General features: G+C 42.8%; 1 protein-coding gene across 1 annotated transcript in view; it reads left to right on the top strand.

The window, feature by feature from the left end:
• Positions 1-15,313, top strand: part of dntt (deoxynucleotidyltransferase, terminal) — a 350,223-nt gene that overhangs the window by 288,382 nt on the left and 46,528 nt on the right. The gene's annotated exons all lie outside the window — the stretch shown is intronic.

Below are 15,313 nucleotides of genomic sequence, written 5' to 3'. Positions count from 1 at the left end.
CTCTCTCTCTCTCTCTCTCTCTCACTTTGCACCATTACACAATAAATATTCACAGTGAAAATATTTTGTAAGCGCGTTTCATCTCATCTCATCTCATTATCTCTAGCCGCTTTATCCTTCTACAGGGTCGCAGGCAAGCTGGAGCCTATCCCAGCTGACTACGGGCGAAAGGTGGGGTACACCCTGGACAAGTCGCCAGGTCATCACAGGGCTGACACATAGACACAGACAACCATTCACACTCACATTCACACCTACGGTTAATTTAGAGTCACCAGTTAGCCTAACCTGCATGTCTTTGGACTGTGGGGGAAACCGGAGCACCCGGAGGAAACCCATGCAGACATGGGGAAAACATGCAAACATCCAGACGACTTCACAACGGCAACGTTGCCAGATCTTTCCACTCTGGGTCCCGTTCTCAAAAGATTGCGTTTTGGGGCACCCAAAACGCCGGTGCCATGTGGACGCCAGGCCGAAACGATAAACAATTGTATCGGATTCACCTGAATCCGTTGCCGTGTGGACAGGGCCTGAGAGGGTCAATGACCCATGTGACCTCAATGACTCTCCTTAGGGCTGCTTTTGGTCCATTAGACGATAAATACCTGAAGTTACCCACGAGTCAGACAGAATTGAAGAAGTCTTTTGGATGAGAGGTGAAATGTTTTTAAGGATTTCAAGCAAGTCTAGTTGCCTTCTTTAGCACCCATGGATTCCATCATGGAAAAGTCTTCTAGGCAAAGTACTTTGCAGTTATTGGTTTCTCATTTGTTTTGTCTTATTAACTAAGAAAAAAAAGAGATGCTGGTGAGGGAATAACTGCTTGTTTATAGCTGCTATAGTGTAAGTGATAACAGTAATTAACTAACTAATCGCACGTTTCTTCTTCTCCCCATAACCAGCAAGGGCTGTAAGGGCACCATTGATGACATTTTAACAGTCCATCATTGGTGTGCCTAGGGCATTTAAGCTTGGTAGAACCCATCCCTCTCCAAATTTGATCAATGGACAGTTTAGAGTAGCCAGTTAGCCTAACTACATGTCTTTTGGACTGTGGGGGAAACCGGAGCACCCGGAGGAAACCCACGCAGACACGGGAAGAACATGCAAACTCCACACAGAAAGGCAAGCGTGCATTTAACAACATGAAATAGAGTTACAGTATCTTCTTCTTCTTTTGGCTGCTCCCGATTAGGGGTTGCCACAGCGGATCTTTCGTCTCCATTGCTCCCTGTCTTCCACATCCTTCTCTACCACACCTGCCACTTTCATGTCCTTTCTCACCACATCCATGTATCTCCACTTTGGCCTTCCTCATTTTTGTTTGCCTGGCAGCTCCATCCTCAACATTCTCCTTCCAACATGCTCTGCATCTCTTCTCAAAATAGAGTTACAGTATAAATGGTCAAAACCACAACATTGACGAATATGTTCCTTTAAGGGTTGTATTTTATTCCATGTACAGTTTCACTTTAAAGTCATGTTTTCACCATGAAGACAGTGCACCATAAATGTTTGGGTTTTTTTTTTATTGCTTTCAGCCCAGTGTTGTTTTTGGCAGCCATTTTTGATTTAGTTTTAGTCTTAGTCTTTTGGACGAAATGCTTATTAGTTTTAGTCACATTTTAGTCAATTCTATCCTTGATAGTTTTGGTCTAGTTTTAGTCCAGTTTTAGTCATTCATTTTAGTCGAAAGAATAATTACTTTAAAATCTTAAATTAGGCCAATACAGAGATAGGAAATTGTAATCGAGGTTGACAGGTTGTGCATAACATACTCTCTACATAAACGCTGTCTAGTGTGCATGCTCTCTACATAAACGCTGTCTAGTGTGCATGCTCTCTACATAAACGCTGTCTAGTGTGCATGCTGTCTACATAAACGCTGTCTAGTGTGCATTCTCTACATAAACGCTGTCTAGTGTGCATTCTCTACATAAACACTGTCTAGTGTGCATGCTGTCTACATAAACGCTGTCTAGTATGCATGCTCTACATAAACACTGTCTAGTGTGCATGGTCTCTACATAAACGCTGTCTAGTGTGCATGCTCTCGACATAAACGCTGTCTAGTGTGCATGCTCTCGACATAAACGCTGTCTAGTGTGCATGCTCTACATAAACACTGTCTAGTGTGCATGCTCTCTACATAAACGCTGTCTAGTGTGCATGCTCTCTACATAAACGCTCTCTAGTGTGCATGGTCTCAACATAAACGCTCTCTAGTGCGCATGCTCTCTACATAAACGCTCTAGTGCGCATGCTCTACATAAACGCTCTCTAGTGTGCATGGTCTCTACATAAACGCTGTCTAGTGTGCATGCTCTCTACATAAACGCTGTCTAGTGTGCATGCTCTCTACATAAACGCTGTCTAGTGTGCATGGTCTCTACATAAACACTGTCTAGTGTGCATGCTCTCGACATAAACGCTGTCTAGTGTGCATGCTCTACATAAACACTGTCTAGTGTGCATGCTCTCTACATAAACGCTGTCTAGTGTGCATGCTCTCTACATAAACGCTCTCTAGTGTGCATGGTCTCAACATAAACGCTCTCTAGTGCGCATGCTCTCTACATAAACGCTCTAGTGCGCATGCTCTACATAAATGCTCTCTAGTGCGCATGCTCTCTACATAAACGCTCTCTAGTGCGCATGCTCTCTACATAAACGCTGTCTAGTGTGCATGCTCTCTACATAAATGCTCTCTAGTGTACATGCTCTCTATATAAATGCTCTCTAGTGTGTATGGCCTCTACATAAACACTCTAGTGTGCATGCTGTCTACATAAATGCTCTCTAGTGTTCATGCGCTACATAAACGCTGTCTAGTGTGCATGCTCTCTACATAAACGCTCTCTAGTGTATATGCTCTCTATATAAATGCTCTCTAGTGCGCATGCTCTCTACATAAACGCTGTCTAGTGTGCATGCTCTCTACATAAATGCTCTCTAGTGTACATGCTCTCTATATAAATGCTCTCTAGTGTGCATGGTCTCTACATAAACACTCTAGTGTGCATGCTCTCTACATAAATGCTCTCTAGTGTTCATGCGCTACATAAACGCTGTCTAGTGTGCATGCTCTCTACATAAACGCTCTCTAGTGTATATGCTCTCTATATAAATGCTCTCTAGTGTTCATGTGCTACATAAACGCTCTCTAGTGTTCATGCTCTACATAAACGCTCTCTAGTGTGTATGCTCTCTACATAAACGCTGTCTAGTGTGCATGCTCTCTACATAAACGCTGTCTAGTGTGCATGCTCTCTACATAAACGCTGTCTAGTGTGCATGCTCTCTACATAAACGCTGTCTAGTGTGCATGCTCTCTACATAAACGCTGTCTAGTGTGTATGCTCTCTACATAAACGCTGTCTAGTGTGCATGCTCTCTACATAAACGCTGTCTAGTGTGCATGCTCTCTACATAAACGCTGTCTAGTGTGCATGCTCTCTACATAAACGCTGTCTAGTGTGCATGCTCTCTACATAAACGCTGTCTAGTGTGCATGCTCTCTATATAAACGCTGTCTAGTGTGTATACTCTCTACATAAACGCTCTCTAGTGTGCATGCTCGCTACATAAACGCTGTCTAGTGTGCATGCTCTCTATATAAATGCTGTCTAGTGTGTATACTCTCTACATAAACGCTCTCTAGTGTTCATGCTCTCTACATAAACGCTGTCTAGTGTGTATACTCCATTGTTCACAGAATCGTGTTTCTGCCTCCGTTTAACATGTCATAATGCGCTGATAGAGCACAAACATGTCATGATGAACACACAACTAGAAGATGACCACGCTGTCCGTTAATGTAAATATGATGGCTAAACATGCTGCTAACGTTAGAGTAGCCAGGTGTGCCGCTGCTCATTTAGGCATATTAAGGCACTGCAACAGGTCTGAAAAGCTACATTTCCCCCCATATGTTTCACAGTAACTCAAATATGGGTCAATATATGACAAAGCATTCAGTTGTTGTCCCACCAATAATCCCTGCACGACAAGTTTTACTCATCATGTGTTAATTGAATTTAAGTTAGCTTAACCAAGCCAACTTTAGCATGAAGCTAGCGGTCCCATTCATTTTTGCCAGGTCACAGTGTTTTGGAAAACTGCATAGGAAATTCATCACAGACCGATTGTTGAGTGACATTAATCAAAGCTAGCAAACGTATACATGATCTGTTAAGGACTTCTTGTAACGTTAACTTACTGTCGCAGAAATAGCAGTATGGTGAGCCTTTAGATGCCTCTTGAGGTTGGTCGTATTCTTGCCACGTAGTTTATAGCCACAGCTTGTACCTCTGTCTCCCACTACAAGGCATTCCGTTTTATTTTCTGCTGGATTATGTGTAAAGTATGTCCATAAATTATCACATCTTTTCCGCCCACCAAGCCCTTGTGCTGGCGTTGCCGCCACCATGGTCCATGAACTGTGTGTGGCTGCCCTGGTGTGCACTGTGCCCGGACATGCCTGGTGGTGGGCGTGACCAAACAAGGACAGGATGCAGGTGCATTGCTGATATTTTCAGCATTTGGCAGACAGATTGCACGCACCATTAGAGGAAATGCCATGCATTTTGATAGTCCTATAGCCAACCCACTAACATTTTCGTCTCGTCTCGTCAATGAAAACAACAGATACGTCTCGTCATATTTTCGTGATCAAAGAGTTATGTTTAGCTTGTCACTGTCTCATTATAGTCATGAAAAAAAGGTGCGTTAGCGAAATCATTTCGTCATCGTCATCGTTAACGAAAACAACACTGTTTCAGCCACATCCGGATTCACACTTGTCTCCTTTATTCCCCCTTCTCTCTGGCACAAATACCAATACTAAACAGTATGTTCTTTTTTCTGCTTAACAGCAGAGTAAGTGGTCTGCAACATAGGGGGTAAATACCTGGTATTAAATTCACTGGGAATTCAATAAGCTCAATACGCAATAACATAACAGAGAAGTATGAATGTGCTAAGTGAGGGCAGTCATTAATGAAACCCAGCAGGGTGTTCAAAAAGAAATAATATAATGCTGCTTTGATGCTTCACCCAAACAATCAGTTATGATGTATGTGACAGTCTCTTGTATGTTTTAATTAAAAAGGTGGAAATACACACTCATACACATCATAGCATCACCCAGCACTTTGACGTGTTCTCAGCCATGTCCTTTTCCCTACAAGGGTTTGAGTGCAAAAGATGAATGAGATGACAGATCAGAATTTCAGCTTTCATTCATTTCAGTTTCAGACCACCCAATTTATAGGTTATAAATAGTACAGGAACAGACAGTCTTAAAGTAAATTAAAGCAACTAACACTAATTATTCTACCCACATTCACTGAATATGAGCAATTGTGTGCTCTGATTGGCTACTCTACTACAAGGCTATCAGCTCATATACCATGAGTAGAGAAAAACAAAATGGCGGAGCATGTTGTTGAACCAGCCGAGGACGAAATAAAAACTCTACTCGAAAACAAAACCCCCCAAAATACAAAAAAGCAACAAAATATGGAATAGAAGTATTTGATGATAAGAACATATCTTTTTGTTTCAAGAATTATTATTATTGCATTTTTCACAAATTGCTACTGTCATTTCAGCGGTTTGTTTACATTCTAAGTGAAAATGATTTTGTCAAATGTTTTGTATAAAGTTTTTCTTTATCGAATTTGCAAAAAATAAAAATGCTCTGTTTCTAAAAATCCAGTGAATGTGGATATAATAAAACAGTTATTCCACTCAATCTTGTCGTACATGGCTTATAGCCAACTCGGCACTACGCACCTCATTGGCTATCAGCTCATGTATGACTCAATTTCGTGGAATAACTGTTACATATTTGGTTGAATATCTCTTGCTTGCAGTAAGTGCATTAAACCAGCAACCCACTCACATCAATAAACTGTTGACTGTTATCAATAAACAACTTCTTTAGTGATGTTTTCCCAGGCTTGTACCACAGCTTCTTTCAGTTGTTGTGTGTTTTGGGGGTTTCTCCCTTCAGTCTTCCCTTAAAGAGGAGAAATGCTGTCTCAATTGGGTTAAGGTTTGGTGATTGACTTGGCCAGTTTAAAACTTTTTGCTTTTTTCCCTGATGAAGTTGTGTTGGCAGTGTGTTTAGTGCCATTGTCGTGCTCAATGATGAAATTCCCCCAATCAGATTGAATGCATTTCTCTGTAAGTTGTCAGGCATTCTGCAGCTACCATCATGGTACTAGCATGGTAGCATCTCATTAATAAAGATCAGTGAGTCCGTTACAGAAACAGCTCTGCAAGCCCAAGCCATGGCACTACCTCCACCATGCTTGACGGATGAGCTTGTATGTTTTGGATCATGAGCAGATCCAAAAGTTTCTCCACACTTTGATCTTTCTATCACTTTGGTAGAGAATAATCTTGGTTCCAGAACGTTTGTGGCTTATCTCTGTAGGTATATTCTCATCACAGGATAGGCTCCAGAATCATCACAACCCTGACCATGATAAAGCGCTTAAAAATTTGGCGGCATGGTGGTGTAGTGGTTAGCACGGTCGCCTCACAGCAAGAAGGTTCCGGGTTCGAACCCAGCGGCTGGCGAGGGCCTTTCTGTGTGGAGTTTGCATGGTCTGCGTGAGTTTCCTCCGGGTGCTCCGGTTTCCCCCACAATCCAAAGACATGCAGTTAGGTTGAAGTGGGGCAGCCTTGGGCTGAGGTGCCCTTGAGCAAGGTACCAAACCTCTGACTGCTCCCCGGGCACCCTGGGCTGCCCACTGCTCTGGGTGTGTGTGTGTGTTCACTGCTTCAGATGGGTTAAATGCAGAGGATGAATTTCACTGTGCTTGAAGTGTGCATGTAACGAATAAAGGTTTCTTTTTCTTCTTACTGAAGATGAATGAATGAAACTGCTGGTTCACACTGTGCAGTGAATAATAGGATGTATTTTCACTTCATGAATTAAAAAATACACATAACCAAAGAACTAATGAGTCTGTCATATAACCCATGGCTGATTATTTGGCATGGCAGTAACAATGCATCATTACCGGTCATGTGAAAGAAAGCAGAATTTCATTATTTGGCTCGGAACACCCTGCTGGATTTATTAATGATGGGCCTCACTTAGCAAGTTCATCTTTCTCCATTACTGTGTAGAGACCTGATGAGGAAGTGGATATTTATGGAAATTTCTATTATATATATATATATATATATATATATATATATATATAGTGGTATGCAAAAGTTTGGGCACCCCTGGTCAAAAATGCTGTTAAGCAAGTTGAAGATGAAATGATCTCCAAAAGGCATAAAGTTAAAGATGACTCATTCCCTTTATATTTTAAGCAAAAACAATTTTTTTATTTTCATCTTTTACATTTTCAAAATGACAAAAAAGGAAAAGGGCCCAAAGCAAAAGTTTGGGCACCTGGCATGGTTAGTACCTAGTAACTCCCCCTTTGGCAAGTATCACAGCTTGTAAACACTTTTTGTAGCCAGCTAATAATCTTTCAGTTCTTACCTGGGGGATTTTCACACATTTGTCCTTGCAAAAGGCTTCCAGTTCTACAAGTTTCTTGGGCTGTCTTGCATGCACTGCTCTTTTGAGATCTATCCACAGATTTTCAATGATGTTTAGGTCAGGGGACTGTGAGGGCCAGGGCAAAACCTTCAGCTTGTGCCTCTTGAGGTATTCCATTGTAGATTTTGAGGTGTGTTTTGAATCATTGTCTTATTGTAGGACCCATCCTCTTTTTAACTTCAATTTTTTTACAGATGGTGTGATGTTTACTTCCAGAATTTGCTGGTATTTATTTGAATCCATGCTTCCCTCGACCAATGAAATGTGCCCTGTGCCACTGGCTGCAACACAACCCCAAAGCATGATCGATCCACACCCATGCTTCAGAGTTGGAGAGGCGTTCTTTTACTGGAATTTGGCACCCTTTTTTCTCCAAACATACCTTTGCACATTGTGGCCAAAAAGTTCTATTTTGATTTCATCAGTCCACAGGACTTGTTTCCAAAATGCATCAGGCTCATTTAGATGCTCATTTGCAAACTTCAGATGCTGAATTTTGTGGCTAGGATGCAGGAAAAGTTTTCTTCTGATGACTCTTCCATGAAGGTCATATTTGTTCAGGTGTCGCTGCATAGTAGAACAGTGCACCACCACTCCAGGGCCTGCTCAATCTTTCTGAAGGTCTTTTGCAGTCATACAGGGGTTTTTATTTGCCTTTCTAGCAATCCAACGAGCAGTTCTTTCAGAAACTTTTCTTCATCTTCCAGACCTCACCTTGATAACCACTGTTTCTGTTAACTGCCATTTCTTAATAACATTACAATCTGAGGAAACGGCTACCTGAAAACTCTTTGCTATGTTCTTGTAGCCTTCTCCTGCTTTGTGAGCATCAATTATTTTATTATTCAGAATGCGAGGGAGTTGCTTAAAGGAGCCCATGGCTGTTGATTTTAGGGACAATTTTGAGGAGTCAGAGAATTTAAACAGCTTTGAAATCTGCATCATCGGACCTTTCCTAATGAAGAATTTGAACAAACTACAGCTCAATAAGCTAATTAAGGTCTGGAACCTTGGTAAAAGTTACCTGAGAACTCAAATGTATTGGGGTGCCCAATATATATATATCACATCACATCACATTATCTCTAGCCGCTTTATCCTTCTACAGGGTCGCAGGCAAGCTGGAGCCTATCCCAGCTGACTACGGGCGAAAGGCGGGGTACACCCTGGACAAGTCGCCAGGTCATCACAGGGCTGACACATAGACACAGACAACCATTCACACTCACATTCACACCTACGGTCAATTTAGAGTCACCAGTTAACCTAACCTGCATGTCTTTGGACTGTGGGGGAAACCGGAGCACCCGGAGGAAACCCACGCGGACACGGGGAGAACATGCAAACTCCACACAGAAGGGCCCTCGCCGGCCCCGGGGCTCGAACCCAGGACCTTCTTGCTGTGAGGCGACAGCGCTAACCACTTCACCACCGTGCCGCCCATATATATATATATATATATATATATATATATATATATATGTAAAATTTAATACCATTTCAAGTTGCAGACCACTTATATTGCTAGAAAGAAAAGGGAGTACTGACTATCAGTACTTCTGTGAGAGGGAACAAGGAATAATGGAGACCAGACAGAAAGTATTGACACAGCAAGGTCAATTTGTTTTTGCTATACACTGAAGGCATTTGGATTTGAGATTTAAAAACAAAAAATGTGACGGTAGATCATAATTTCAGCTTTCATTTCCTGATATTTACATCTATATGTGTTAAATAATTTAAAACATGGCACCTTTGGCGGCAGACCACCCAGTTTTCTGGTGAGTAAAAGTATTGGACAGTAAATAACAGTAACAGATAGATAGTAAATAACACATTATTATACATACAGGACACTTTTTCCATGGAATAAAAACATTTATTTTTTTCGCAGTGTGGTTTTCATTAAATGCTGCGCTCTGATTGGCTGGCGAGCGGGTCCATATCCTACAATACGGACCCCAGTTACGGGCCCTGGTTACGGACCTCTGGCAACTCGCTCGTTCACAACAACAATAAACATAGTAGCAATTTTTATCAACATTTATGTTTTTTATAAGATTTATTTATAAGATTTTTATCAAAAATCTTATAAATTTTTGCCAGCATTTCTCAGCATAATAGCATTAATTTTACATCATGGATAGTGATAACAATAGTCTTCACAGCAAAAGCGAGTTTTACTACCCTGAGGAAGAAGAAATAAAATAAAACATTTCAGGAGAAAGCTAAAAACCTGTAACTGTTGCTAACGCCGAGCAAAAACATGGCTGAATCCTGAATGACTCAATTTTGTATAAATAGGGGACTACATAGGCCGCAAAATGTATTTTTTTTTCCTGCCATGGAAGTGCACTTGTATACCGAGGAGGAAGCCATTTGCATTACAGCCGTGAATGAGGATTCAAAATGGTGGCTCGGCTCGGTTTTCCCTTTCGGGTGTTCTCGTTTTCTGTTAGAATTTGGTAAAGAAAAAAAAATATTATTTACCAGCTTAAGGTCAGTCCGGATGATGAAATACCATGACCTCGGCCTCGAATACTGACCTCGGCCCAAAGGGCCTCACTCGGTACTTTCAAGACCTTGGTCACGGTATTTCACGATAAGGACCTCCCAGCTGGTAAATAACATATGTATTCTGTTCCCTTCTAGCGGGTTTCATTCATTTGGTTCAATAGCATGGTAAATATATTATTTACCAGCTTAAGGTCAGTCCGGATGGTGAAATACCGTGACCTCGGCCTCGAATACTGACCTCGGCCCAAAGGGCCTCACTCAGTACTTTCAAGACCTTGGTCACGGTATTTCATGATAAGGACCTCCCAGCTGGTAAATAACATATGTATTCTGTTCCCTTCTAGCGGGTTTCATTCATTTGGTTCAATAGCATGCAATATTGTTAGCATATCGCTTATCCTGCGTGTATTACGCCACTGTACCCAATGGAGAATGAGTGTTCAATATTGTTACAATATTGCACGTTGTCAAGACAACATGACGTCACATGTCGGAGATGTAAAACTATCATGCTAGCAAGCGACAGTGACAATTTGGAAGCAAACCAGGCTGCAAGGTTTGCTTTGTTAAAAATGAAAGATTTTGAGAGAATTTTGGCTGCCGGGTCGCTCTGTTGTGTGTAGCTGTCGATGTTGATTTTAAAAGTAACTAAGTAAATTATATAGGGAAGTGAATACTTAAGTATGAGTGAAAAATACTGTGGTGAGTGTACATGGAAGAAGAGTCTGGAGACAGAAATCTTAGTTTCTCAGTTGTTAGCCTGTACTAGTAGCTCTCGGTAGCACTGGCTTGACCACACTAGCTTTTGCCTTTGCTAACACTTGCTGAATACTACACTGACTGGAAGGTAACTGGACTGCCATGCTAACAGCACCAAATCACGGATGCTAGCATTGACCTTCGAGAATGCTGATATGGAATGCTGATATGTATGTATGTATTATAATAATAATAGGGTCCTGGGTATGACGTTAAACTGCATCCAGGTAGAGTGGAGAGGCCGTGTGTGGGGTTAGCAAGTCCCAGCTAACGTCTATAAAATGCGCACAGGTTGCCGATAGTATCCACTCTACAACTGGCGGGTTGGTTGGCGCCATAAAACCGATCAAACCCTTGTTACCTAGGGATGGGATAGCGGTCAACGGCGGAACCCAACGGGTGAAGGCGGATGAACTGTGATAGCTGCTGCAACCAGCGAGTAGGGCAGTCCACGAAGAAGTGGATCCTGGCCAGTTGCTGCGTCTGTGCCCATCCTCTGCACATTGCGGTAACGCACCTGCAGTAATCGATGTCCACAGGATAAGAGAGGAGTATCAGACATATTTACACAACTCCGTTACTCCTTGACTATGTGCAGGTTTTCTCTCTGAAGCCCTACGGCGAGGGACTAATGACGACGGAGGCAGGTGGAGGATACTGCTGGGAGCCTCTAGCCATGAATCTCCACATAGGCGGCTCGGGTGTGATGGTCACTTTGACGTCAACTTGGAATGACGACTCATCTCGTATCCTGCTCGAGTGACAAAGCAGCCCATGGGATAGCACTGCTTTCCCCAGAAGGGGAGGGGAAGATAAAAGGATTCCTAAAAAAAAGCTCTTTCCACTTCAATCTGCTCATTTACCGTGGCGAGCTGATTATCCAATTTAGCGGTAGAACAAGAAATAGTATTCGCATACGACATAAAGGCAAGACGAACATCAATATTGCAGTATGGAATGTCTGGACTCTTCAGGACAACCCAAACAACCTTGAGCACAGAACAGCTGTTGTAGCAAATGTACTGGGATGTTATGGCATCGATATAGCAGCGCTCTCTGAAACTCGTCTCCCAGATACCTCACAACTTGAAGAACATGGATCTGGCTATACGTTCTTTTGGAGCGGTCGACCAGCAAATGAAGCCAGACAATCGGGAGTTGGCTTTGCCATACGTAACCAACATCTGAAGCTCCTTGACAAGCTCCCGCAGGGGATCAGCGACAGGCTTGCTACCTTGCGACTGAAAGTAAACTGCGGTTTTGCTACCTTCATCAGCGCCTATGCTCCAACCATGGCATACTCAGATCAGGCAAAAGAAGAATTCTATGAACAGCTAGACCATGTCATTCAGTCAGTGCCACGTTCTGATAAGCTGTTCCTACTTGGCGACTTTAACGCTCGTGTGGGATGAGATCATACAGCATGGTCGAAAGCCCTCGGTCACCATGGAGTTGGAAAGGAAAACTCAAATGGCACCCTTTTGCTGACCTTGTGTGCTGAGAGGCAGCTGGTTATCACCAACACTCTCTTCACACAGAAAGACAGCTTTAAGACAACTTGGAGACATCCACGCTCTGGTCATTGGCACCAAATTGACTTCATCATCATTAGGCAGAAAGATTGGCACGATGTTAAACTCACACATGCAGCTAAAGCTTCAACCTGTCACTCTGATCATGCTCTTCTGAAAAGCAAAGTTTCCATCTCATTCAAAGTGAGCCGACAGCATCAACGTGTCCAACCAACCAAGAAGTTAGATGTTGCTAAGCTTGTTGCTAGTGAGACACAAGAAACTCTTAGAGAGAACATTGCATCTGCCCTCGTGGATCTTGCAAACACTGAGCATAACGATGCAGCCAGTCATTGGGAAGAGCTCCGCCAAAAAGTATATCAGGCATCGGCTGACTCTCTTGGATATGTAAAGAAGAAACACAAAGACTGGTTTGATGAAAATGATGTCTCAGTGAATGCTCTGCTTGACGAACTACACTCACTTCATGTTGAGTATGCTAACAACAAAGACTCGCAGGCAAAGAAAGATCGTTATAACCATGTGAAGCAGAAGGCTCAAGCCAAGCTACTTGAGATGAAGGACAACTGGTGGTGAGTCAGGACAAGAAAACTACGGGAAGCTGTTGATACAAAGAATGCCAAGAAGTTCTTTAGTGAACTCAAGGCTGTCTATGGACCTTCATCCAGAGGAGCTAGCCCACTATTTGACCTTGATGGGCGTACTGTGATCAAAGAACCCTCACTCATTACTGAGAGATGGGCACAGCACTTCAATCAGTTGCTTAACCGCCAGTCAACAATCTCTGAAGAGGCGATTGCAGAAATGCCGCAAAGCCCAGTGATTGAAGAGCTTGACTAACTACCAACGAAATAATCAAGGCTATTAAACAGCTTTCTAGTGGCAAAGCACCAGGTGAGGATGGTATCCCTCCAGAAGTGTACAAATATGGCGGAGAGAAGCTTGCATACGAACTAACACAGCTTTTCAAGGAACTCTGGATAGAAGGTGAAGTTCCACAGGACTTCAAAGACGCTTTGATAATTCACCTCTATAAGAATAAAGGCGATAGACGTATATGCGACAACCATCGTGGCATATCACTGCTTAGCATTGCTGACAAGATTCTTGCCAGAGTGATCGTCAATCGTCTCACCACTCATCTTGACAGTACGCTTCCAGAGAGTCAATGCGGCTTCAGATCTGGTAGAGGCACAACAGACATGCTATTTGCAGCCAGACAAGTCCAGGAAAAATGCAGGGAACAAAACCTAGACCTGTTTATGGTGTTTGTAGATCTCACCAAAGCCTTCGACTCTGTCAGTCGTGAAGGGCTCTGGAAGTTACTTCTGAAGATTGGATGTCCACCAAGAGTAGTTAAGATCATTCGCTCTTTTCATGAAGGTATGATGGCCCGTGTATCTGACCTTGGGACCACATCAGAAGCATTCCCAGTGACAAATGGAACCAAGCAGGGATGTGTCATGGCCCCTTTACTGTTTAGCATCATCTTTTCTGCAATGCTCCAGGATGCCTTTAAGGACTGCAACAAGGGAGTCATGATCAGGTTCAGAAGCGACGGTGGCATCTTCAACTTCCAGCATCTGAAAGCCAAGACAAAGGTGTCTCTACTACTTCTACGAGAATTACTCTTTGCAGATGACTGCGCACTGATTGCTCACACAGAGGAGGACCTACAGAGCATTCTCAATGATTTCGCTAGAGCAGCTACACGCTATGGTCTTACTATCAGTATAAAAAAAACTGAAGTGATGGTTCAGCCGAAACCAGGCAGCCCACCTGTGGACCCAGTCATTAAGATCGGTGATGATCAGTTAAAGGTTGTGCAGAAGTTCTGCTATTTGGGTGGCTTCCTCTCACAGAATGCCTGTATAGATGATGAAATCACTTCCCGAATTAGTAAAGCAAGTGTCAGCTTTGGACGGCTGCAGCACAGACTATGGTCTGATCATGGTATTCGCCTCAGCACAAAGCTTGGTGTGTTTAGAACAGTTGTGCTATCTACTCTCCTGTACAGAAGTGAATCTTGGACCTGGTATCATCGCCATGTGAAAAAACTTGACCAATTCCACCTTAGATGCCTCCGTAAAATCTGTGGCATCTCCTGGAAGGACAGACTACCAAACACTGCAGTACTTGAGTGCTGTGAGTTAGAAGGTATTGAAGCACTCCTCATCAAAGGCCAATTCCGATGGGCTGGACATCTCGCCCACATGGAGGATAGCAGAATACTGAAGGCGCTTTTCTACGGAGAAGTAGTCAGTGGACAGCGTTCACGAGGAGGACAACACAAGAGGTTCAAGGATGTCTTGAAATCCAACCTGAAAGTATGTGAAATACCTATTGAAACCTGGGAGAGTCAGGCTCTAAACCCTCCAGAGTGGCGATCCATCTGTCATGTTGGTGTTGAGAAATTTGAGCATCGACGCATCGAGTTGCTCCAGGAATTCCGTTTAGCCCGCCATGCCAGACAAAACCAAACTCCTCCAAGCAGTACCGACTTTGCCTGCCCTGACTGTCAACGACACTGCCGTTCCCGAATAGGACTGATCAGTCACCGCAGAAAACATGCAACCCTCAACCAGGAACACTGAGAGAAAGGAGATCTGTCGGATACGACAGCTCAGACTATACATACATACAATAATAATAATAATAATAATAATAATAATATTGGCTGGCTTTTTTCATGGTCTATCAGATACCGTATATTCCATTCAGCTAGCATGATATTGAATTCGTCTTCGACTTGTTCAATATCTTGCTAGCTGAATGGAATATATCTGATATACCACTCAATGTCAGCCAATATTATATAAAGCATATACGCAGAGCCATGGCCTCACTTTCGTTTATAAATGCTTTGAAACCTCAAGAATGGCACAGGAATAGTTTTAAGCGTTAACAATAAATCTAATATAGTATTTTTTAT

This window comes from Neoarius graeffei, chromosome 7 (assembly GCF_027579695.1).
Source record: "Neoarius graeffei isolate fNeoGra1 chromosome 7, fNeoGra1.pri, whole genome shotgun sequence".
NCBI lineage: Eukaryota > Metazoa > Chordata > Actinopteri > Siluriformes > Ariidae > Neoarius > Neoarius graeffei.
This window is presented reverse-complemented; position numbering and strand designations above follow the sequence as displayed.